The sequence below is a fragment of the Lissotriton helveticus genome, chromosome 10 (assembly GCF_964261635.1).
Source record: "Lissotriton helveticus chromosome 10, aLisHel1.1, whole genome shotgun sequence".
In the NCBI taxonomy this organism is placed as follows: Eukaryota; Metazoa; Chordata; class Amphibia; order Caudata; family Salamandridae; genus Lissotriton; species Lissotriton helveticus.
In genome coordinates this window covers 170461425-170486187 of record NC_136071.1, presented here as the reverse complement: position 1 = coordinate 170486187, position 24763 = coordinate 170461425, and the positions used below count along the sequence as shown (strand labels likewise).

The window sequence follows — 24763 nt, the reverse complement described above, 5'->3', positions numbered from 1 at the left end:
CTTCTCCCGACTTGACTACATCCTCACCTTCATGCAGCACCACACTACAATACGGGAGGCCACACTCTTGACAAGGGGTATCTCGGACCATTCGCCAGTTACCACGCACATAACGTTCGGTACCAGGAGGGAGGGGTGTGTAGCGCCGATAAACCCCTGGCACCTTAAAAACGAGGACACGCGGGGGAAACTTGACACCTCCATCTCACACTACTTTGAAGAGAATTTGGGATCGGTAGACTACCCCGTCACGGTATGGGAGGCATTTAAAACAGTGGTAAGAGGGGAGGCGCTTTCCGCCATCGCAGGTAAAAGACGGGAACGGCGCTGCCAGGTCACTACAGTTGAGGCGGACCTTGCTATACTGGAGGCTGAGGCACTCGAAAAAGGGGCTAGGATGGTTAGGCATAAGTGGCAGGTCAAATTGGCAGAATACAGAGAGCTGGTCTCCCTGGAGGCCCAGACGGTGGCTAGACATTAAATGGGTAGGTTGTACGATCAGGGCGACAAAGCTGGAAAGCTCATCGCCTGGTTGGATAAAAAACAGCTAGCCAAGAAGGTAGTACCCTTAATTCATACGCAATCCGGAGCGATTCTCACAGAGCCTCGAGATATAGTGGATGAGTTTGCTAGACACTATAAACAGGTCTACACGAGGGTATCTGACCGCCCGGAGGAAGATTCTATTGCCCTCCTTGCTGATATCCAAATGCAGTGTCTATCTGATGATGATCGTGAGACTATTGATAGCCCACTCACAGAGGCCGAAATACGGCGCGCGATAACGGAACTCCGGCCTGGGAAAGCATTGGGTCCCAACGGCCTCCCGATAGAATTGTACAAGATTAAACCGGATACTATCAGTAAGCACCTTAAAGCCATGTTTGAGACAAGCAGAGAGGAGGGAATACTGCCGCGTGACCAGCGAATTGCCACTATAGTGGCGATCCCAAAGGAGGGAAAACCGGTTGAGCACTGTGCCTCATATAGGCCGATCTCACTCCTCAACGCTGAGCCCAAAATACTGGCAAAGGCACTTGCCAATAGACTCAAACCAGTACTGAGTACGCTGGTACATCCTGACCAGTCCGGCTTTATGCCACACCGGAATACGGCCCTCAATATCCGACGCTTACACGGGGTGCTTGGCCAGCGCCATAGACTGACGGAGGACGCGGTGGTGGTCTCCCTGGATGCCACTATGGCGTTTGACACCCTAGAATGGCCGTACATGTTCGCTGTCCTGCGTAAGCTGGGCTTCGGACCCCGATTCATATCGTGGATTCGTCTCCTTTATTCGGAACCGCTGGTGCAGGTCCTAGTGAATAATAAGGTATCGGAGATCTTCACTTTAGAGCGGGGTACTAGGCAGGGCTGCCCCCTTTCTCCTCTCCTGTTCGCCCTCTCCCTCGAACCGTTGGCTGCCTGGATCAGACAGGACGTTTACCTTCGCGGAATAGAGTGGGCGGAGGGATGGGTAGATAAAATATCCCTATACGCTGACGACATTCTTTTATACCTCTCCAAGCCGCGACGTTCGATCATTGCTGCACTCGACATCCTCGCTAGCTTCGGTCGTAATTCCGGCTTCAAAGTCAACTGGAGCAAATCCTATCTCTATGTCCTCAGAGGGGGGACCCCGAGGCTTCCTGACACTTGTCCCATCACAGTTGTAGAGGAGGGCTTCAGGTACCTGGGAGTGTTCATCTCCACGGACAAAGCCTTATCCTACGAGCGCAACCTACTGCCTCCCCTTCGGCGTCTCCAACGAGAAGCCAAGTCCTGGCAAGGTCTGCCATTGTCGCTGCTAGGCCGGGCTGCCTTATTCAAAATGATGGCGCTGCCTAGGTTCCTATACGCCCTCCAAAACTACCCTGACCTGGTGCCCAACGCCTACTTCACAGCGATAGAAGCCGCTCAGCGTACCCTCCTCTGGGCGGGCGCCCCCCGTATTGCCTTGCAAAAACTCACACTGGGGTGGTACGACGGAGGCATAGCCCTACCCGACATCCGTAAGTACTACTGGGCGGCCCATCTCTCAGCGATTAATCAGGGGACCTACGGGGATGGCAATGATCCAGCCTATGGGATGGACAGATGGCAGCTCCCGGGGGGGGAACTATGAAATCGCACTCTACTCCAAATTGGGTAAACATCAATTCACTGGCCCCACACAGCATTCGGTACAGATATGGCACATAGCCCAGAAAAAACTTGGCTGGTCCGGGGTCCTCACCATGGCCACGCCGCTCTGGGCCTCTGGCACGTTAGGCAACCTGGGTCGTTCTAAAGGGTTCCGGAATTGGGACTTGATCGGGATCTCCCAAATTAAAGACATCTGGGGCCCTAAAGGTGTCCACACATTTGATCACATGCAGGCAACGTACGAACTGGCGCACACCGAATACTTTAGATACTTACAGTTGCGACACTCACTTCAGACAAACATTCCGCCAGACACTACACTGCCTTTATGCTCACCTCGTGAAGACAGGCTGTTAGATGGCCTTATTCCAGAACATGCTATATCCCTCACATACAAAAAATTACTTAATAACTCCCCCGACCTACTCCTTCCCTTAAAAGAGAAGTGGGCGGCAGATGGACTAGAAATTGATGAGGAGGAGTGGACCTATGCTCTGGCATCCCCCCGTGAGGTGGCAATATCAGCCCGATTGCGCCTAATTCAACTGAAGATCCTTCACAGAATTTATATTTCAGGTGCAAGGTTGCAGAGAATGGGAGGTGAAGGGGACGGACTCTGCAGAAGGAGTTGTGGGGCGGAGAGTACTTTCTTTCATATCCTTTGGGGGTGTCAAAAAGTGCAACAGTACTGGGGGAGAGTGGTACGCTGCATGCAAGAGGTGTGGGAGGTAGAAATACGGCTGGAGGCCAAAAGATGTCTGCTCAACATTTGGGGACCAACGGACCTGTCACATAAAGGGAGGCTTTGGGTCACGCTTGGGCTGATGGTGGCTAAACGCAACATTGCTAGGCTGTGGGGTGATCCCAACCCGCCGAAACTGAGAGACTGGAAATGTGACATGGACTGGTGCATGCTGCAGGAGAAGACGGTGTATGTCTCACGAGGCTGTCCTCGCAAATGGGTGGAAATATGGTCCAGGTGGAACGACTACAGGGGAAACATCTGTGAGCCCCCGCTGACCTCACAGTCTAGCTCACTGGAAATGTAGGGCAGCCCATTGCAGCCAGACTCCTAGCACTCGTTCTCGTTTAGGTATCGTATATGCACCTGAAATGCTCTGAACCTGATAGTCATATAACGTATCGACCAAGTTAAAGGGGGGGTGTTTTCTGTTTGTTTCCCTTTTCGGGGATACCTCCACACATTGACCTTATTATATATGTGTTAAACTTGAAAATGTGACCTTCCTCATCCCTCATTATCCTTTGAGATCCCACGGTTGTGTGCTCTGCAACGCCGCCGTACCCCCGGGTTGACGGTCTGGGCTGTGTTTTTAAAATTTTATGTACACTGATTGGGTCTTCACTGTTGGCCGGCCCGATGGGTTGTAGGCGAGGAATGTTTGATGTGATCTGCTAAATAAAGGTCTTTATAAAAAAATAAAAAAAATAAAAAAAAAATAAAGGCAGTAGCTGCTATTGTCTGTCAATGTCAGCCTAAATTAAATGCGTCTGACAAAGGACAAAGCCGAAAGAATCGACAGCAGAATAATGGCAAATTGCATCCAATTGGTCCTGCCAATACTTGCTCTCTGTAGTCAACCACTACTAAAAGCAAGCATAGAGGGTCAAAGAGGCTCTATCTCCAAAAAAAACCAAGGCATTCTTAGAGAACAGGAGCAGAGGACGACTGGTGAGCTGAGGACTTCAGTAGCCCTAGTGTTGTCCACTGTGCTTCCTTAGACCGACCTTGCACTCAAACTTTCAGGTCCTCTGCACTAGTTATGGCATTTAGGAGCCCTAAAAGAGGGGCTTTAGCCCAAAACAGGGATAAGGCAGGCTAAAATCTGCAATGACTTTCCTCTATTTGGCAGTGAGAACTCATCTGACATCTAGTCTGCATTTGCAGCAGAGGAAATGCCTAAATTCTGCAGAGTCTCAAATTAGGAAGTATTTCCATTCCGGCTCTGCCTTTACATTTACATTGCGCAAAATTGTTGACAGCCAGTTCGTAATTTGCACACACAAAAAAAACATAAATTGAGGGGTCGAAGGTTTTTTTGAGAGCCACTACTTGTACTGCTGAGTCCCACTCTTACCTTTCCTGTATTTCAAACCTACCATAGTAGTTTGAAGTGGTCACAAATCACTGTCTAAAACGACTATATACATATTCTAATGAGTAGCGAATTTATTGTATTAGTTCACACTGTTTGCTGTTACTTACTGATATTCACTTCAGTGGAGGTGTAGATGAGGAAGCAGAACTAAAAAAATAAATATTGATAGTGGTGATTTACAACGGCTACACAATGCACTGGTCTCCATTATCTCAGCCTATTGCCGTCCTTTTCAGCACCTATCTGAACCCAACCATATTTATCTCCTGCTCAAAGCAAACATGAATGAGTCACGTTGAAAGAACAAGCCTCCTAGCTTCAAACGTCAAATAGATGAGACCGGAAACAGTCTTGCAAAAGATTTCATGCTCCACTTCGGCGTCCTATGGCAAAAAGAACTGCCACCAGAAAGAAGGCCTGGGGCATACAATGTCCTAGTAGTGAGTGAAGGGGATGGCAAATGTGTAAAACTGTCTTCAGAGGGAGAATACGCCTTGTTAAAATTCACTGACCTGATTCATCACTTCAGAATACTCTCCAAGACTTGTAAGCAAAGCGGCAACCACCAAAACCAACAAATAGATGATTATACTATGTTCTTGCTACATCGTTTAAATCTTAAACACATTTGCAGAGCAGCTGCAACTCCCATCAAACAGACAAGAATCAAAGTATCAGCCAAGGAGATTGATCAGCATATCTAAAGGAAGCTGTGGGCTGATAGAGACAAACATAAGGCTGCAACAGCAAGCTATCTCTTATATAACAGAGCGTTATGAGGAAAGCAGTATTGTTTCACCTAAGGATACTGGCCCTTACAATGTGCTAGCCAAGCTTACCTTATCTTTGATTTAAAATGTTGTAATGTTTAGTCATTTGGTAGTTCAACTACCCTCACAATGTGGAAAATATACATGCAATTTACAATCTGTAAAACAGATTCTAAATGATATTTTTACATTTCCATTAGTGATAGTTTGTTTTTGTATAGACCTCGTATAGTGAGGACGTGCTCTAGATCACTAATAAAAACAAAACATGAGAACAAACCTCTTGGATTGCTGCATATTTAGCTGCAAACGAGTCCAATAGCACACTTCTTGCAAATGAGATATCACGAATAAGTGTATTTGACACGTGTAATATCTCATATTACCTTGCTGAGTTCCACGTAAAAGTTAGGAACAGTTCAAAGCTTTTTAAAGCAAACTCTACATTCCTAGTTTCTGTTTAACACAGGAGCCATTGTTGAACATTTATACAAGCACGGATTAGGTTTTAAATTAAAGATTTAGTGGTACCTTAAAAATTCACTGCTTTGTGGCACCAACTGTATGGTCAGTGATGATCAATTTAAATTAGCAGTGTGCGAAATTTGTCTAATTTCGTCTTATGTAGATTATGTGAAATTTTGGAAAAATTATGTGAAGTTACACAAAATGTACACCAGCTATTTTGCACCATATTTCAGAATGAAATTTGTCCTTTCGTCCATTTTGGAAAAGAAGATGCATATTGCGCTGAAACAAAAAGCAAGAGACGCTAGTGCTGTGAACAACAGCGTGCTGGTTGGTGTTTATGTGTTCCTGTGATAGAATTTCTTTACCGTAATGGTCTTTAAGTATGTGACCAGGCATAATTTCCGGAATTTTGCATAGTAATCCTAGCACTGGAAATTCACAAGATTATGCTGGTATAATGGAAATTTCTCAAATTCCAAATAAAAATACGAATGTTTTGTCGTGCTGGGGGCTAGTCCTTTGACCAATCATTTACAATTGCATCTACTTTTTAGTATTAATTCGCAATATATATTTTACCTTACAAGGTTCCGGTTAGGAACAGTGCACTTTTTGGCAGCATTTCCATAGCAAGGAGGTTGGCCAGACCATACCATGCCCTTGTGACAATTTGTCTAAACAAAGCACTTTGTATTATTTTGTACACTCTACAAAACAAGAGCTAGGTTTTTGCTCCCACTAATGAGAATTGCAAAAAACACAGTTGATGGACAGAATGTAGAACAATGTCATACATTCACCCCAGTACAAGGATCTGGGCCTAAATCCATCGTTTTTTTGCACTCCACACCAACCTGGGTTAGACACTGGCTATATGCAAATCAGCTCTGACCCTGTGCCTCATGGGAACAGTCCAGTCCGAACTACCAAGCCATGTCTTTCCCAGACCGGAATCAAGCATCCAAGGACCGGTTTCCGGCTATCAGCCTTCATCAGCGTGGATAGCTTGACTCCAGTGGTGTGGAGAGCCTGGGACTCACGTCTGAGCATCCCCAGCCCACTCGGGGTGAAAATTGCAAAAAACACACTAACGAGAAAGCAACATCCCTTTCCCCTTTAAAGGCGGCTTTAGATATCTGTATTCATTGGCCTCTATTGACAACTGTACTGCGGTTGTGAACTTTATCAGTGGGCTCTTGTTATTAGAAAGCGCTATGGGCAAGATTGTTAGGGCAATGATGATCTAGTTCATGGTTTAATCTGAATACGGTTTACAATTAAGTCTGTTTTACATAACTCTGGGTTGCATCCCCCTTTTATATTGTCGTGTACATGAATTGTTCGAAGATTGGATCAAATCATTACTATGATGATTGGAATTGATGGGAGACATGCAACCCATTTAGGTTTTATAGTGTAAGCATTTTTATATTGTATAATAATATAAGTGCACAACTTTTTCTTAGCCATCCCTGGGAGTTGTTGAGATGCCCTTAATTGAAAGCCATATAGATAGTTCCGAGTGGCATAGCAGACTACTTAGGAGATCCTTCATAGATTCTCTTGTTGATGTTTTTGTCTCTTTGGTTATGATCCTAGTTTTGGAGGTAGCATCTTGTTAATTGATGTATTATGACTGGAATTTTTTTTAAATATTTTATACTACAATTGTGATGTGTTTTATATTCATGGATTTTTTGTGCGTTTAAAATGCTTTTACACTGTGCACTTTTATGTTTCATTGAACGAAATAAAGTTAATATGACTAACTCAAATACAAAAAAACACATTACAAGTTGCCTATTAATGTGGTGAGAGCACTCCACATGAGAAGTGACAATTACCCCCCCTCCACCCCCCCACACCTTTTTTTTTTAAGGCTGTTTTTCTGCTTGGAGGTTCAAGGGATTGAAGCTTGGGTGTTCAGCAAAGGGTTGGTCAGTGCAACACAAAATAAATTAGCAGCTTATCAATGTTTCTGGAATGTCAAGCATCTATCACATGGGCCATGCTGGGCACCACACCTCTCATCCTCATTTGGAAAATTGCACCCTCCTTGGGTTCATCTTCAACACTCATACAAGAAAACAGTCTCTAATAGACTTTAATAGGATCACCCAATGTGTTCCTTGCCTGCAAAAAAAAGATTTCTTTCATATTCATTTCAATGGGCTTCGCGCACTCTAAAAACACACCTGACCACAAGTGTCGGACTGGCCTGTAGGGCAATCAGACAGTGCCTGGTGAGCTGATCTGACAGGTTAGTAGGCAAGCTGTTTTTTTGGCTGTTTGTGGGCCTGTTTTATTGTCTGGTGGGTATGTTCGGTCGAGCCTAGCAGCTCATTGAGGCTTCTTGTAGCTACCCTGTGTGGGTCTGACTCCTCCCACACATTTGATTGGCTTTGGTGTGTCTTCCAAGAATGAAAGCACGCAGATTGCTAAAGGTAGGTGCATGTCCCACCTCTTCTAAAAAGATTCACTCCCACTGCATTTTGCCTTGGGAGCAAGCAGCGGCGCTCAGGGCGGCAGCAGCAGTGCCTCCTTGTCTCTGTGTGCCAGCCCCCACCACTCCTCTTAAGTGTCTCTGTGCTTTTTTTGCCCGCCTGCACCTTGTCTCCCTTTGCGTGCTCCTTAAAGCTCTATTTGCTTTCCCCCCTACCGCTTCGCATTAAGAGTCCTCCCCTCTCTAGGCACAAACATCCCCTCCAAGGCCTCTCAGCTCCAGTAACTCCCCCTCCCCGAGCTGTCCTGTAGCTCTTCTCTATGCCTCTCCGTGAGGCTCACGGTCACATACCTTCCAAGGCCTCTCAGCTCCAGTAAACCCCACGACGAACTGTCCTGTAGCTCCTCTCTATACCTGTCCGTGAGGCTCACTGTTCCATCCCTTCCAAGGCCTTTCAGCACTAGAACCGACGCCCACCCCCGGGATTTGCAGCCTCTTCCTCCCTCCATTAGCTGCCTCCCCTCTCCGCTGCCTCATTTCGCCACAACCCCCCTTCCAGGTGCTGTGTCCCAGATGTAATTACATCTTGGGGTTCTGCCACACGCCATACATTACCGCTGGGATTGTCTGTCAAGGCCAATCTATTAGTGTTAAGAAACGATGATCTGCAGCTCGTGGAGCTGTGTCAGAGGTGGGGGGGGGTGCTGCTCCTCAAGCCGGAAGCGGTCGGGGAGGCTTCTGGTGGCCCTCGCTGCCAGGTGCCTGTGATAACAAGGGCATCCATATAGAGTCTAGTGTGGGGGTGAGGGCTTCACAGCACTACCCGGGCACCATGGGCACCCCATGAGGCCTGCCTGAAAGAACAGTAAGTCGGGGACTGTGTTAAGACCCCCAGGGGCCACTGGCCTAAGCGGCATTGGCAACAGGAACCGCTGTCACTACAGGCACTGAACGTTTCACCAATAAGTTGTTGTTTTCAGATGTTGGTCTAATCTGTTCAATTAATTTATGGATTACAACACCCATAATGCACTGGGATATTGCAGGAAAGTCCGGGACCCGAAACAGTGTCCATTAAAGACATGGAGCCAGATGGTACCCCTAAGAGTGGCCTTTTTAGGTCTCGGCCTGCGAAAGACTGCGCACATGCGCAGTTGAGCTAGCGAGATTGAATGAGGTACGGTATTTTTTACTAGCGAGGTTAAGCCTTGCCCCTCTTTTCCATTGGCTGGCGTGACCGTTCATGCTAAACGGTGTCCAGCCATTGGAGAAGAGGTCCTAGTGACGTCGTTCTTTCTTTTTAAGCCCCGTCCTTTTCAGACTGGCTTACTTGACTTACTGCTGGCGTAAAAGGTTTCTTATCTTCTTTATGGGTCCAGATGGCCCCATAAAGAAGATAAGGAACCTTTTATGCCAGCAGAAAGTCAGGTGCTTGTTCCGAGCGCTTTTTAACCGTCACAGGGAAGTTTTTTCTTCTTAAGCACCCGTGACTAGGACCTTGCTACCGAGGATGGTTATCCCTACATAACCCACTGTGACCCACCCTGAGATGCTGTCTGCCCCTCCACCTTGATTTATTCTGACTGGGGACGCTCGGTCACTCACCCCAGTCTTCGCTGCTCAGCAGGTTATCGGCGAAGAAGCGGCTGTCCAGCTCGCTGAGGAGCAGTTCGCTCCCCATGCTTGTTGCTCGCTCGCTGTCGCCGGGCCGCAGATCTGCTTTTGCGGTTACTGCCTGTGACAGACTGCTTGGGGGCAGATCATCACAGCTTCCGCCAGCCTCACCATCTTGACTTGGTTGTCGTTGTGGTCTTGCTGATGCGTTTTGTCCTGCTCGGATTGTGGGTACTGGTGTCTGAGGCAGGCGTTGGTGATTGCATGCGGCGAGTCTGGGCCCCCCCCTTTGAGGGGCAGTTGTATATGCCTCATGGTTGGGCCGGTTGCCACTAATTGCCTTTGGGCATGTTTTCCGGCACGGGGGCCCCGATCAACATGTATGATGGTTAGGCGGTGCGAAGACAGACACTCTCCGAGTCTGTCCAGGGTTGTAGGCGGCGTGCGATGGGATTCACAGCTGCACATTTAAATTGGGGCGGCATTGCGGAAATACCGTTGTTGCATGCACAAGCGAATGACCACTGGAATACTTCCGGTCGGGTCACGGGGTCAACCATAAGATGCATAATTACGGAGCTCGGGTTCAGAGAAAAGATTGCTGTACGTGGCACTTCCAAAAGCGCTATATAAAAAATAAGCTTTCGCATTCCTATTACACTAGTTATTAGATCAGCCGCACGGAAAGGCTGCATAGTCGGCGGCTGTCTGTACGCGCCACCCAAGTGGTGCATACAGTGTGCTACGCGCAATGGAGCATTGAGTTTGGGGAATGATGCCTGCTTACAGATGCTGCGGTTGCACGGGCTGCCAGGGGCCTTCGCGGTGGCGTGAGTTTAGGGCACGGACAGCGGTGGTGGTCATGCGGCTGAGTATGGATGGCACGGGTCAGGGTACCCGGCGCCAGTGGAGCATGTGCTTCGTTGCACCCCCTGGGAACATGTTGTCGGGCTCCCCACCCAAGGCCGGCCTGCAGCCCCCCATTTTGGCCCGCTCATGGTTAGTACTATGTCGTGGGAGGGGAGAGAAGCATGGCCGTCCCCTGGTCTGGCGGTTCCATGTACGTCAGGATTCTTGGGGTCAGCATGGGGGCTTTTACACATCCTCCCTAGTGTAATCCCCCCCGGAGCCTGCAATATTGCCTTCAATTCACGGTCAGCATGGGGGCCTTAACATCATCCTCCCTAGTTTAACCCCCCCAACACTCGAGCCTGCAATATTGCCTTCAATTCACCTTTCTGACTGCTACTATCCTTTTTTTAAAATTTCAATTAGATCCCGGGTCGTTTGCAGAATAGAAAATGCTAATTTCGAAGGAAACTACATATATTCTCATCTGCTTCATAAGAGGTGGACCAGACGGCGCCTAATGCAGCGGAATATTTCACTGCCTCCGATATGATCAGTCAGTGTCCTGGAGGAGCACGTGCATAAAGTATATTTCACTGGAGTTCACTTGTCAGCGGAGAAGTCGTTTGATCAGAATCAGCATACACAAATTGTAGCATATAGATAATTTTACAAATGCAGCGGTGTAAACATCTGGCAGGGTGCAGCAGCTACTCTGAGTTTTCTCTCAGCCCGAGACACGGGTCCACCCGTTCATGTGCATCCAAGAAGAGCTCTGGATTCCAAAAGGAAAACAAGCATTTGCAATGCAATAGGTCTCGCATTTACAAGAGTTCAAGCTATTGGCATTGTAAAGGACAATGCCTTTTATTTTTGTTTTAGTTTTTAAAACATAAATAAAAGGCATTGTCATTTATGATGCCAATAGCTTAAACGCGCGTAAATGCGAGAGCAATTGCATTGCAAATGCTTGTTTTTACTGTTGATTTCCTTAATATTGAAACAAACATTGCCTACAGCAAACTCAAATCCGCGCTGTCCACCATACATGGCAAAACATTTGTACAAAGTGTCTTTACAAATTCAAAATATCCCCAATGTGCAAACGTGCCACAAACGTGCCACTGTTTTAGCTATCTAAAACACAAATTGGGGTCACTATTATTTCAGTGCCCGGGGCAATTTTCTGACCCATCTCGACCCTACAGACTTCACCCTTCTTCGAGACTCAAAAGGCTGAAATGTATGACCTTGGTGAACCTGGCTACTATGCTGTTATCACTGCATTTCAGTAATACAGGAAGAGATTGGGTGAGTAGTTGTTTATATTTTACCCACCGCATGAATTAAAACGACTTAAAAAAACCTAAATCACGCCGTAATGCTGTATAATGCTAAAAACGAAAAGCTATCTGCCACTGGGGAACTTGGAAATAAAAGGCTGTTTCTATTTCGTTTCGTGTTAAAGACCATCCCCTATCCAATTCACCCCATCCTCCCTCCTCCTCGCAAACCGAGTTCCTCCCCGTCGAGCTGCTGAGATCAGCGCCATTTGTTCTCACGTATTGGCTTTAGGTGGCACATTTCCTGGAAGGACATTATGTTTCTGAAAAGGCGACCGTTTCCAAGCTGCAGCGGCGTCACAGCTGAATGTAAACACAAGTGCGGGTCAGGGGGTTGGCTGTGCGTGTTTGTTTTCACCAGAGAGCTGCGTGTCTGCGCATTCCGGACGCTTGTCAGCATACCAAGCAGAGAAAGTTCACTGGAGACGAGGGGAGGTGCTGGGGAAAAAAACACTTTCCAAAAAGGAAAGTGGTCCGTACTCGGAGCTGCCACCATAACCACCCTGGGCCAGCCAATCACGGAGAAGCGGCGCGAACACGCACCAAATTAGGAAAGTAAACATGGAGGGGATGTGACAGAGGAGGGGCGTGGAGCGCGAGCCTTGTGAAAACATTCTCCTGCAGAGCCAGCAGCGGCGCTGGAAGGGAGCTGGCCCACGGCGGCTCCAGGCCTGCTCCTTTCAGGCACACCCCACGCCATGCCCTGCCCTGCAAGCCAGATGCAATGTTTACTAGTAACACTGCAGCAGCCAAAGTCCATGCAGCTATACATACACAACACACGCGCCACGTGATTACAGCGCTGCTTTTACACGCTGGTTTCCTGTAGAGTAAACATCGACCAGTGTGCTAATGGCATACAAATGTACACAACATCTTCCTCTGCTTCCCGCATTCAACTCTTAAGTGCTACCTGCACCTCATCCAGTACTGGATGTCCAGCACCTACTAAAAATCACCAAACCTGAATGCCTCCTATTCACCAAAAAACTACAAAAAAAGACTAATCTACACAGGCTCAATGACTTGAATCTGGATTAAATAAACCCCCAACTTTCTTTCAATGCCAAATCACTTGAATCGCCATAGCACCAGTCCTCAAACTCAAGGAACACGTCATCGAGCAGGCCAAGACCAAAGTGGCAGACCCCATCTTTCATTATTGAATAAAGTGAAACTATTCCTCCCTGAATGCTACTTCAAAACTCTTTTTCCAGCGCTGGCACTTGCACCTAGATGGTGGCAATGCCCTGCGCCAAGTTCCTCCAAACACCACTCTTAAAAGGCACCCTACACACAGCACACGGTGGCTGAAATTCTGACATCACTCCCACCCTGCTGGAATTCTACTGACTGCCAGCATCATTGTCAAGACTGATTGCATAGTCTACACAGCCTTCACAACCAGCATCCCTGAATCTCTAGCTGACAAGCTCATCACCACCAGTGGCTCGTAACATATCAGCAGCCAGAATACTTACACTGTATCAATGGCAACGATAGTCCCACTCAGAACTAAGCAACACTCACCACCTGGGAAACAAGTGTTGTAGTCCTACCTTTGGCCAAGTAAGGCGGTGCATTCCTCTTGCTACGTCCCCCCCATAATAAATAGTGCATGCATACAATTTAAGCCTTGCACTTTGCAGGTGCTTTTGGCGTATAAACGGTATGTGGAAAGTCTTTGCACTTCCAAAGCTTTATGCCCTGGGATTTCTTGCCTTTGCACCTTGAGGATACTTCCAGAAAACTCCTCGAATACTGGCAAACCAACAATTTCCATAAATCATTTTAAGTTTAGAATGATACTTTTTTTATCATTCTCCATTCCACCCCAGCTTTGTTCACCAATAACTTTCAATCATTCACTGGCTGCATCCGAAGCCCTTTGCAAACACAATACATATCTTCACGGTTCCATACAGATTGCTGCAGGTTACACACATGGAATAGGGTGAGCAATAGGGTGGTGTCATTTAGATCACAACCATTAAGGCCCGTAAAAAAGTACTAAACATATTTACCCCGCAGATCTTCTAATGACATTAGTTTAGGAGAATTTCTCCAGAATTAGTCTTGAATGCCGTTGATGTTATTTTCGGTTGAAATATTAAACATTTACAATTAGGACAACAATGCTGTGACGCTGTTAGGCCGAACTACGCCTAAATTAGGCATTGCCTCGATCTAGGATTTAGAAATTGACGTTTTCACTTCTCATTGACATTGCAAGCAGTAAAATATGCACTGATGGTTTGTGCTGACAGGCTGTTCCTGAAGAGCCTGTGAGGGAATTCTTTGTTTAAATTGTTGCACTCCAAAGTCGCGTCCTCCTCTCTCACTCTTGGTCTATTAATCCACAAAACGCGTATGGTTTGTGTAACCAGATTTGTGCTCACACTTCGAACAAACATTAGGCCAGGGAAGATTCATTAATATTCATTTAGAGGGGCGTTATGAAATGCCATGTAATATCACCTTGGTGGTATTACATGACGATGTAGGATGGTAATATTACATGACGTTTTATAACGCTGCATTATGATTTGATGTTATGTGATACATTTGCTCACGGAATGCTGACAGTACAATTTTCATTGCTTTCTATGGAGAAGTTGTGTTTCTGGGTGAGCCAGATCGTCCAGGGATGCTGTCCGATTTTCTATCGATTTGCTGTATATTCTGGACTGAAAAATGTTTTTTCAAATTGTATACAGTCTGTATCTATTTTAAATGATTTCGGAGCTTTATGCTTATGGCTGAAAAATTATACATCTGGATTAATTTTGATATACTTTTGCCTTCCGTATTGCACTTAATATTTTAATAAACCTTTACAATTTCCCAATTACTAATCTCAAGCCTCTGAGTCGTGGCTAATTCTTACCGACTTACATTTAAAATGCTGTTTTGAATCTGATCTTTAAGGACGGATTACCTCCTATATGCTTGAGGAAAACACCATTCCTGAACCTGCATTAGGTGCTATATTTTTAACATGACCGACTATTAAAATAGCATAAACAATACCAAGCATAGTCACCATCTACTATGAACTGTGTTAAGTGATGTTTTTAAAACCCTATAAACACACCTTGCAAAGTTACCAAATGTTTTCGTCAACCTACATTCCAGGCATTAAGTCAGTATTCTAAATATATGCACGTCATTTGACTCTCAGGTTAAGTATTTTTTGGTCTCGCCTGTCAATGCGCATGCGCATTGAGCAGAGCGAGACTATGGGGGCTTAAACAAAGCTTACCTACACTGGCGATTCACTGGCGATTTGATGAAGTGCATGAGCACTTTTAACTCAATGCGCAAGCGCAATTAGTTAAAATGCGCGTGCACAGCATCGAATCGTCAGCTTAGTGCCGCCAGCAGCTCTTCCCGCTCCGCCCCCTGCTGCATCAAAGGCTTGGCGCTGTGCCTCAGCCCAGCCATTCTCCTACCCTAATTACCCCCTGCGGCATCAAAGGCTTTTTCACGGCCGACCGGCCGTGTCTCCTTTTCTTTTTTTCATTTTCATTAATTGAATGTCTTCCAGCAAGTTCTCCTCATCCGTAGCTTTAGGTGTGATGACAGCATTTCCTTATAAGATTACTGCTCTCTTGGGAATATATGAGGGCAGGAAGCCTTCTGAATTCGGCTGATCATTATCAGAGAGTGTTTTGGTGAAAATACGGGACTTTTCTTATGCGTGCTGCTACAAAAAGAGCTCAGCTCTCCTTAGCTACGGGAAAGCTGTTTGGCTTACTTCTGCTCGCTCAGCCAGCAATTGTGCCATGTGGTGTGTTTTTAGCTTTACTAGCTCATTGGTGTGTACTGGCTTGCCACTTTGCTGGAATAAAGTACCGGCCATAACGCTGAATACGACTTTCTTTTAATTAATTCACCAGTTTGCAGCCAAGGGAATTTGAGAGTAATAGTGGCAATCATGTTTGAAACTGCATAACGTGAGCGGAATAAGCTTGCAAGCCGCAATCACCCCACCTCCACATCCACCACCACCGCATCCACCACCACATCCACCCTCACCCACCCTCAACCCCTCACCCTCAACCCCTCACTCTCACTCACCCTCAACCCCTCACCCTCACCCTCACTCACCCTCAACCCCTCACCCTCACCCACCCTCACCCTCACTCACCCTCAACCCCTCACCCTCACTCACCCTCACCCTCACTCACCCTCAACCCCTCACCCTCACCCTCACTCACTCACCCTCACTCCCCCTCACCCTCACTCACCCTCACTCACCCTCAACCCCTCACCCTCTCACCCTCAACCCCTCACCCTCACTCACCCTCACCCTCACTCACCCTCAACCCCTCACCCTCACCCACTCACCCTCACCCATTCACCCTCACCCTCACTCACCCTCACCCACCCTCACTCACCCTCACTCACCCTCACTCCCCCTCACCCTCACCCTCAACCACTCACCCTCAACCCCTCACCCTCAACCCCTCACCCTCAACCCCTCACTCACCCTCACTCTCACTCACCCTCACCCACCCTCACCCTCACTCACCCTCAACCCCTCACCCTCAACCCCTCACTCACCCTCACTCTCACTCACCCTCACTCACCCTCAACCCCTCACCCTCACTCACCCTCAACCCCACTCACCCTCACCCTCACTCACCCTCAACCCCACTCACCCTCACCCACCCTCACCCTCACTCACCCTCACCCACCCTCACTCACCCTCACCCTCACTCACCCTCAACCCCTCACCCTCACTCACCCTCAACCCCTCACCCTCACTCACCCTCACTCACCCTCACTCACCCTCAACCCCTCATCCTCAACCCCTCACCCTCACTCAACCCCTCACCCTCACTCACCCTCACTCACCCTCACTCACCCTCACCCTCACTCACCCTCACCCTCACTCACCCTCAACCCCTCATCCTCAACCCCTCACCCACCCTCAACCCCTCACCCTCACTCACCCTCACTCACCCTCACCCTCACTCACCCTCAACCCCTCTCACCCTCACCCACCCTCCCTCATCCTCAACCCCACTCACCCTCAACCCCTCACCCTCACTCACCCTCAACCCCTCACCCTCACCCTCACGCACCCTCACTCACCCTCAACCCCTCACCCTCACTCACCCTCACCCTCACTCACCCTCAACCCCTCACCCTCCCTCACCCTCACCCTCACTCACCCTCAACCCCTCACCCTCACTCACCCTCACCCTCACTCACCCTCAACCCCTCACCCTCACTCACCCTCAACCCCTCACCCTCACTCACCCTCACCCTCATTCACCCTCAACCCCTCACCCTCACTCACCCTCAACCCCTCACCCTCACTCACACTCACCCTCAACCCCTCACCCTCAACCCCTCACCCACCCTCACAACACATATTGTGTTACAATAGGTGTCACATTTGCGAAAGATAAAACTATTGGCATTGTAAATAACAAAGCTATTAATTTTGCTATTTTCAAAACAAGCACATAAATAAAAAATGTGTCCTTTACAATACCAATAGCTCAAACTTTCCTAATGCGAGACCTATTGCATTGCTGTGCTTCTCTCCCCTGCTGCACTCTCCTGCTCTCTAGAGATGTGGCCTAACGACCAGAGCTGCCATCTAAGTCACGTAAATACAAAACATGTTGCATTCCAAATGCTATAGGTGTCACATTCGCGAAAGTTATAACTATTGGCATTGTAAATGACAAAGCCATCAATTTAGCAATTTTAAAAACCAACAAATAAATAAAATATGTCATTTACAAGACCAATAACTACAACTTTTCTAATGCGAGACCTATTGCATTTGCAATGCTTGTTTTTTAAGCCAATGTGTTTTTTAAAAACAGCTTCGAAAGTGAAGCATTTTATTATTTCAAATCTTATCTTGGTGCAAGTAAACAAACTCAGATCTTGCCTAATTATATGCGTGCTGTCATCTTTGAATGTGTTTATTTTGCTTGATTAAATCTGTTGTAGGTTGCCCATGTTGGACTATTGCTTGACTTAGCCAGGTGGAAATAACGCCCACCACTGAGAAACAAAAGGCAACCTTCCACATTTAGAGTACTAACATGTCCCTCTGAAGGTGTAAGGTTTTATAGTCACTGAACTAGAAGATTCCAAGTCTGCTATATCCTTTATAAAGGTTTTCCACTTTTGTTTTGTTTTTTTCTTCCGTTTGTTTGTCGCTTTCTTTTTTTGTTTTTATGTACCATTACTCTGTTGACTTCTTAGATATTCTACTGTACACAAGGATAAACCATTTCTCTGGTTTACTGTAAAGCATCAGAACCCATCAACGAGACCTCAGGGGAATCACTTATTTCTTCTTAATACTTTTAATGTATTTCTTTTATTTTCTCCTTCTTACTGACAGACGGCTGGCTGTTGTAGATTGCTAATATTCCGAGAGAAAAGTAAGGATAGATAGCAAAAATCAGTATGCATCTCATTTACCGTTGTTTTTGGGTCTCAGGATCAAACTGCGTTAGTTAATTTGGATTGATACTACTGGGTATCGTGGTAACCATACCCATGGAACTGCAATCTGGATCTTAGAACTCACACAACAAAAAAATAAGGATCTCTAGGTCAAAGCGGGCGAGCATTACATGCAAAACCCACAAACTGTGAGGAAGCAGCAAAAGAAACTATAGAGCCTAGACCCAATAGATTCAGTAAGAACTCCCGATTGCATGATAGCTAGAGTGTAAAACTAGCTGAACAGGGCTTTTGCTTATGTTTGTAGACGATCCATGTTTCCAGCACAAGTTTCCTGGAGGTAAAGTGGTGAGACATTTGTACTACATTTGATGTAGCCGGAGTGAACGAAGGGCAGAAAGACTTGTTTGGCGTCTTCACAAAGAGCACATTTTAAAGGATTATGTAAAGTGGAGCTTAAGACTTAGATGCAATTCAGATGGGAAACACCACAGACTTTGGTGATTGCACCTGAGGGGTTGGCAATGTATGTTTGTAGGAGTGAACTAGTCCTGGCTCCAAGACTTACCAAAGAAAATTATCAAAGAATTGGGAGAATTACATTCCAGTGTCACTGTCTAGGGTTGCACAATTCATAACATGACTTTGAATATACAATTTGTGCCTTACTATCTCATAAACTCTTGAATTTCGTGTGCATCTTCCTATCCATACCCTAAAACTGGACACAGTACAGGAGGAGCCCTGTTTGATTTACATACAGATGCAGACCTAAAGGGAGTCAAATAACTCTGCTGCATTGCAGAAGACAGGGGAAGATTAGGGATTAGTGTCTCTGTTAATCTGATATTTCACAGACAATTGGAAATCTGCACTTAATTCTTGTTTGCATTTCTTTTTTTGTTTTTGGGTAGAAGACAATTAAATTTGCAGGAGTTAAATGAAATTCAGTTTTCTGAGAAAGACCACAAAAGGGGGGCTGAGAATTTGCATGGAATGAGGATCAACCTCCTGAAACTCCAACCACAGTAAGAGATAAAGGATGTCTTTTTCCTTTGGTAGGCCGAGTGTTAAACAAAAAAGATGAGTTAACGTAAGTCTCAAGAGAACACCACTATCCCACAAGTAGTTTGAGATAATGTCCCTAGGAAGATCTACCTTTACTCATCCAGTGTGCAATGAGAAAAAATCCTTCATCTAGCGATGGGAGACATCCTGAGAAAAGCTGGATTGTAATGCATTTTTATTGTGCTGGAAAGTGACCCAGGACGTGTGAGAGTCAGCTACAAAGATCCGCTTATATACAGTGTGGAAGAAGAAGCCATGTGTGATAGTACACACGTCTTGGAGAGGTCCAGCATTTGAGGATACTAAACCTATTTCTGACTCAAACTGAACACTCTGTGCACATGCACGAGTGTGCTAAGTAAAACTACTGTTAATCTGACAAGGGGCTTTAGTACAGAGTGGAATCTGTCTCTATTTGTAAAATAAGTGGATTGTCAGACATCAGGACACAAAACACTAAGTGGGTACTGCTGAAAAGAAGAGATCAGTCAACGGGCCAGGCTATGATAAGTGCTTGAAGAGTTGTGTGCTAGGTTTGTGGGGAGCATGAATTTTCTAATCTTTATGGAAGAGATTGTTGTTTTCACTACTTTACGTTGCTACCACCAGCAATATTCATTAATGATCTGGATTAGCCTTGAAGGAAAATGGTGATAGTGTCCTCAGCCTACAGGATTTAACTTTGTTAGAGAACAAGATCTCCTTTCGAAATGAAGTCCCAGGCATTCAGTATTCAAGTGGTTTAGCAAAATTAATTTTTAGGTAAACTGGTTTGTATTTATGAGATGTGCCATGTTTTGATCATATCTAAGTCGGAGACCAACGAAACCTTAAATACAGCTTAGTGCCATCTGAGTTTTGGTGGTCAAAGAAGCCTTTGACTCTCAAGGTATCTCCTTACACATCTTGTAGTGGAATCGAAAGTGGACAATGACTAACAGGTGCCAAAGTGCCTGTTCCTCAATATAATCTTTAAAATTGGGTTTCACATCATCTAGGTAGAAAAGCCAAAGTCAAAAATTCTCTTAAGTGCTCCTCAGTATTCACACAATATTGGAAAATGATTGATACTTTCCCTGGCCTCTGTTTTCATCAAAAAAGTTGATCAAACATGAGAACCCGGTCAATGTTTTGAAGCTAAAACATAAAAAAAAAAATTGTTTTAGGGTAAGCAAAATGAAAAGATCGTATGGCCAAAGCATATGTTTTATACGGTTAGTATAATAACGCTCTTTCTATGATTGCCCCGACATCACAGCTACCTAAAAGACCCACTGTTACAAAGAAAAGTATTTCTCTCACTTCTTGTCATTGGTTGTTTGGGTAAATGCGTGCACTGCAATCTAATAGGAACTATTTTACATCCCAAAAAGTACTTTGAATCCTCTTGCATTAAATTCTTTGTCACGGAGATGCTCGGTAAGCAGAAAGCAAACTTTTTTTATTGTGCTTTTACATTTCAGCAAGCTTGTTAATGTCTGACGAATTCTATTGCTTACTAACTTGCTCTTCTACCTGGCGGGCAATGTTCTTTGAAGTCCCTCACACCGCCCTGCAACATCTTTCGGGGAGACCATTCCACTGGTGGTGACGCAAACGGTCGTGAACTACCGTTACCGGCATCCTCGCTGGGCGCAGCGCACAGGCATCATCTTCAAGCGCCAGGAGAGGCTTAAAAATACACCGAGCCTCCCGCGGCGCAGGACGCCCGCGCGTGCCCGGGCAAAGGGTGGGCCCGTCCGCGCCCGTCAGAGCCAGGAGGAGGCGGGGCCATACCACTTGGCTCAGACCTGTTGCACGAGACACTAACAAATGGCGGCAAAGCGGGGATCAGGACGCACAAAGTTCACAACCCCAAAGACATCGGGGACATCGACACTAGATGGATACCTATTACGAGCAACGAAGGTGATAGAAAAGGAGACACAAACAGCGGAAAGAAGGTTATCAGTAGAAGGTGGTCGTGCAATTGATAACATCCTAGCGGAAACAGGTACTATTAACATAACTGAGGCTATCACTGTTAGTGAACCACTCAACAAATCTCCATCACTCCCTATATTGGACCTGGAGTTAATGCACAGCCAGGGGACTCCAGAACAGGCACCTGCCCAATCAGAGAACATTATGGCCCTGAAAAAAAGGAGAAAGACTAAACATTTTGAACCCTCCTGCTCTACCCATACCAGGTCAAAGAAAAACAGTAAAGGCCTAACTGTGGTTACCGGGAATGGGTCTCTGACCCGGAGGAAGCTTTTGATAAAAAAAATAAGAATGCAGAGTTTCCACCCTCCATCCCCCCTGAGATTTTAACATGCCTCTTAGAAGAATTCTTGGCAAGAACCCTCTGCCCATTAATCTGGAGACTGGAAAAATTAGAGGCTGACATTGAACTGTTAAATGCTGTAACATGGATTAGGGTGGGATTGGACGGGGAGCGGAAAGCTGGGTACAATAGGAGGGTGGGTGCAGAAGATGCTTTGTTAATGCACCATGACCATCGCAAACAGGGGACAGAAGCTAGGGAAGCTAGGGACCAAACCAACAGTCACTTGGAGCTGTACACTGGTGCTACGGCTAGAACGGAAATAGAACCCGTATTAAAGAAAATTCTAGAAACGGGCAACAGGTTAGATAGCTCAGCAGGGGAAAGGGGAAAAAACGTACCACCTGCTGCCCTAGGAGAGACGGAGGAACGCATTGCACCAGCAGGAAAATCCCCGCTAGCCAATCCAAAATCCAGTCCAGCTAGAGGCGACGATAAAATTACACTGCATCTCCCACCTGAATGCTCCCCGTATGTAGTAGTGCTAACTAATACCCCACCTCTCACAGAAAATCATAAGGAATCCCACGTGGGGCTTAAGAACAAGGTGTGCCACTGGTTGGCTCAAAACGTGGATCTATCTATTGCTTAATTTGGAGACATTCTGTTTGTAAGAAGGGTTGGGTGGGTTGGCCCTATGCCTAAGAAATATAAAGGGGATTGCATTGTAATTAGCTGTAGATCCCGCTCGCTAGCAAAGTGGCCGGCTGACCGGGGTTTGGTACTAGCAAATCAAAGCTCAGGACAAGGCCCCAACCTACTACCAGTGGTCTGTTTTTATAGGAACTTCGCACCTAATGAGGGGGTACTGATGACGAGTAGGCATGGCCCCTTGTATGAAGCCATTAATAGGGGGCACAGGGCTTTAGAACTTAGAAATAGATACCAGCCACTTTCAAATCTAGACGATCTAGATTGACTCAATGGAGTCCCTAGACAGATGTTAGGTGAAGGTAAGGGCCTTATTGTAATAAATGGGACACAACCAAATGAACAGGTAAAGGATCATTTAAATCGCCCTAGTACGATCGCCCAGTCCAATATGTATCCTGAGGAGGGGGGAAAACAACTGAACAACAGAGACCCCCAGATAAATATTGCAAATGCTAGCGATCTAACATTTCTGTCTTGGAACGTGGCGGGTATCAACTCAAAGCTTAATGATCCTGAATGGTGCATTTTTATTGATAAAAACCATATATGCTTATTTCAGGAGACCTGGGCAGTAGAGAAAGTGTACAAACTGGATTTCACCACCTTCAGTATTGAGGCAAAGAAGGGACCAATGGGCCGCCCTGTAGGGGGCAAACTGAAATGGGTGAAAAACTCTCAACCTTGGGTGCGATTACATACTTGGGTTGGATATACTTTTCCCCATGGGGGGGCACCCCCCTAAAGATCTTGAATGTATATAACCGGTTGAGCAGTCCACATAGGCCCTCTGAAACACTGACACTTTTGGGGAACCATCTTGACTTAGCAAGAGGGAGGCACCAACTAATAATTGCTGGACATTTAAATATAACCTTTGAGCCTGTTGATTATATCCAGGAACTTACCTAAGAGGAGGATGAGGCAAGAGGAATCCCTAAACTGGAAATTCTACCAATAAAAAAGGGTACTAGGGCAGTTAAACAAGTAAATTCTCTGACCATTGATCATGGGTTACGAGCATGCAATGGTAGGACTGACTCCGATAGGAGAGCCGGGTTTACTTTTAAGAGAGGGGCATGTAAATCCAGAATCGACTATTTTTTAGTCGATATTGAACTTTGGGGAAATATAAAAGATATGGTGGTTGTAGACAGAGTTGACAGTGACCATAATGTACTATTTTTAACAATGGTTAATATGTTGAATTGTCATGGTCCTACATCACAAAATAATGCTCCAGTGATTACAAGTAATAACGAGAGAAGTGTTAAATGGCTGATGATTCTTTTAGATCAAACAGCCCTCTCAAAAATTTACAAAAGGTTAGAGTTAGCCCTAGTGGAACTAGCCCCAACAAATGAGAATAGGACCGATACTCTGCACATATTTAGGGAACTAAATGATGCCATAAACCCTTTTTTTGCAAAATAAATGATAATATTCTCCCACATAAGCATACCAAGCCATGATATAATCAATCATGTAGACAGGCTAAGGAAACCCTAATGAAGGCGGTAAAGACCAAATCCCTAGATAACATAAGAGCTTGCAGAAAAAAATTACCTTTGCAATGAGAAAAATGCCAGAAAAGATTGAGAAGTTGAGAAATGGAAAGTTCATGTGGAAGCTTCAAAGATGAGGAGCAGTCAAACATTCTGGCACTTCATGGTCAAAGGCTCTAGTAGCCTGAAAATAGAAAATAGTTTCCACTTGCAGGCCAAATCTGGGAGGAGTACTTTGGGAGCCTGTATGCAGCCCCGAGGGGGGAGGAAAAAACAGATACCCTGGAAGCCCCGCTCTCTTTGCCCTTAAGGGAAGATACACCCATTACGGTTGAAGAGACTATTCTGGCCATAAACTCAATTCAGAAAGGGAAGGCCCTTGGCTTGGACAAACTACCAGGAGGTATGTATAGGGCAGAGCCTGAAATATGGGGGGTATTATTAACTAGAGTCTTCAACGCAATCCTGGAAGGGAGAGAGGTTCCACTGTCCTGGAGGGGCGCTGAAATTATCCCCATATTCAAGAAAGGAGAAAAGGGCTCCCCTGAAAATTACAGACCCATCAGCCTCATTGATGTCTCCCAAAAAATCTTTGGGAAGGTTATATTGCCCAGAATCCAACAGTGGATGGAGAAAAATCAGGTACTCTCCGAGTTCCAGGCGGGCTTCAGGGAGTCCACGAGCACAATGGATCAGGTCCTCAGATTCCTTATGTTAATCTGGAAGAAAGTGGTTATCAATAGAGGTCACCTGTACGTTGTGTTGTTGGACTTAAAAACAGCTTTTGATTCTATTAATAGAACCCCACTGTGGTCCGTCCTGAGAGATATGGGTCTACCACCATACCTGCTTAACATCTTGGTTTGCTTGCATGTAAACAATTTCGCAAAGGTTAGATGGAATTCGAATGGTGGACTCACAGGCAGCATAAATATTCAAAAAGGTGTCCGCCAGGAGTGCGTCCTGGCCCATGCTTTATTTACACTCTTTGTAAATGGAGTTATAGATCAGCTTTTC

The 24763-nt window shown here is 45.9% G+C and overlaps 1 protein-coding gene across 1 annotated transcript in view; it reads right to left on the bottom strand.

Moving 5' to 3' along the window:
• Nucleotides 1–24763, bottom strand: part of FOXK1 (forkhead box K1) — a 459662-nt gene that overhangs the window by 198345 nt on the left and 236554 nt on the right. The window lies entirely within an intron of this gene.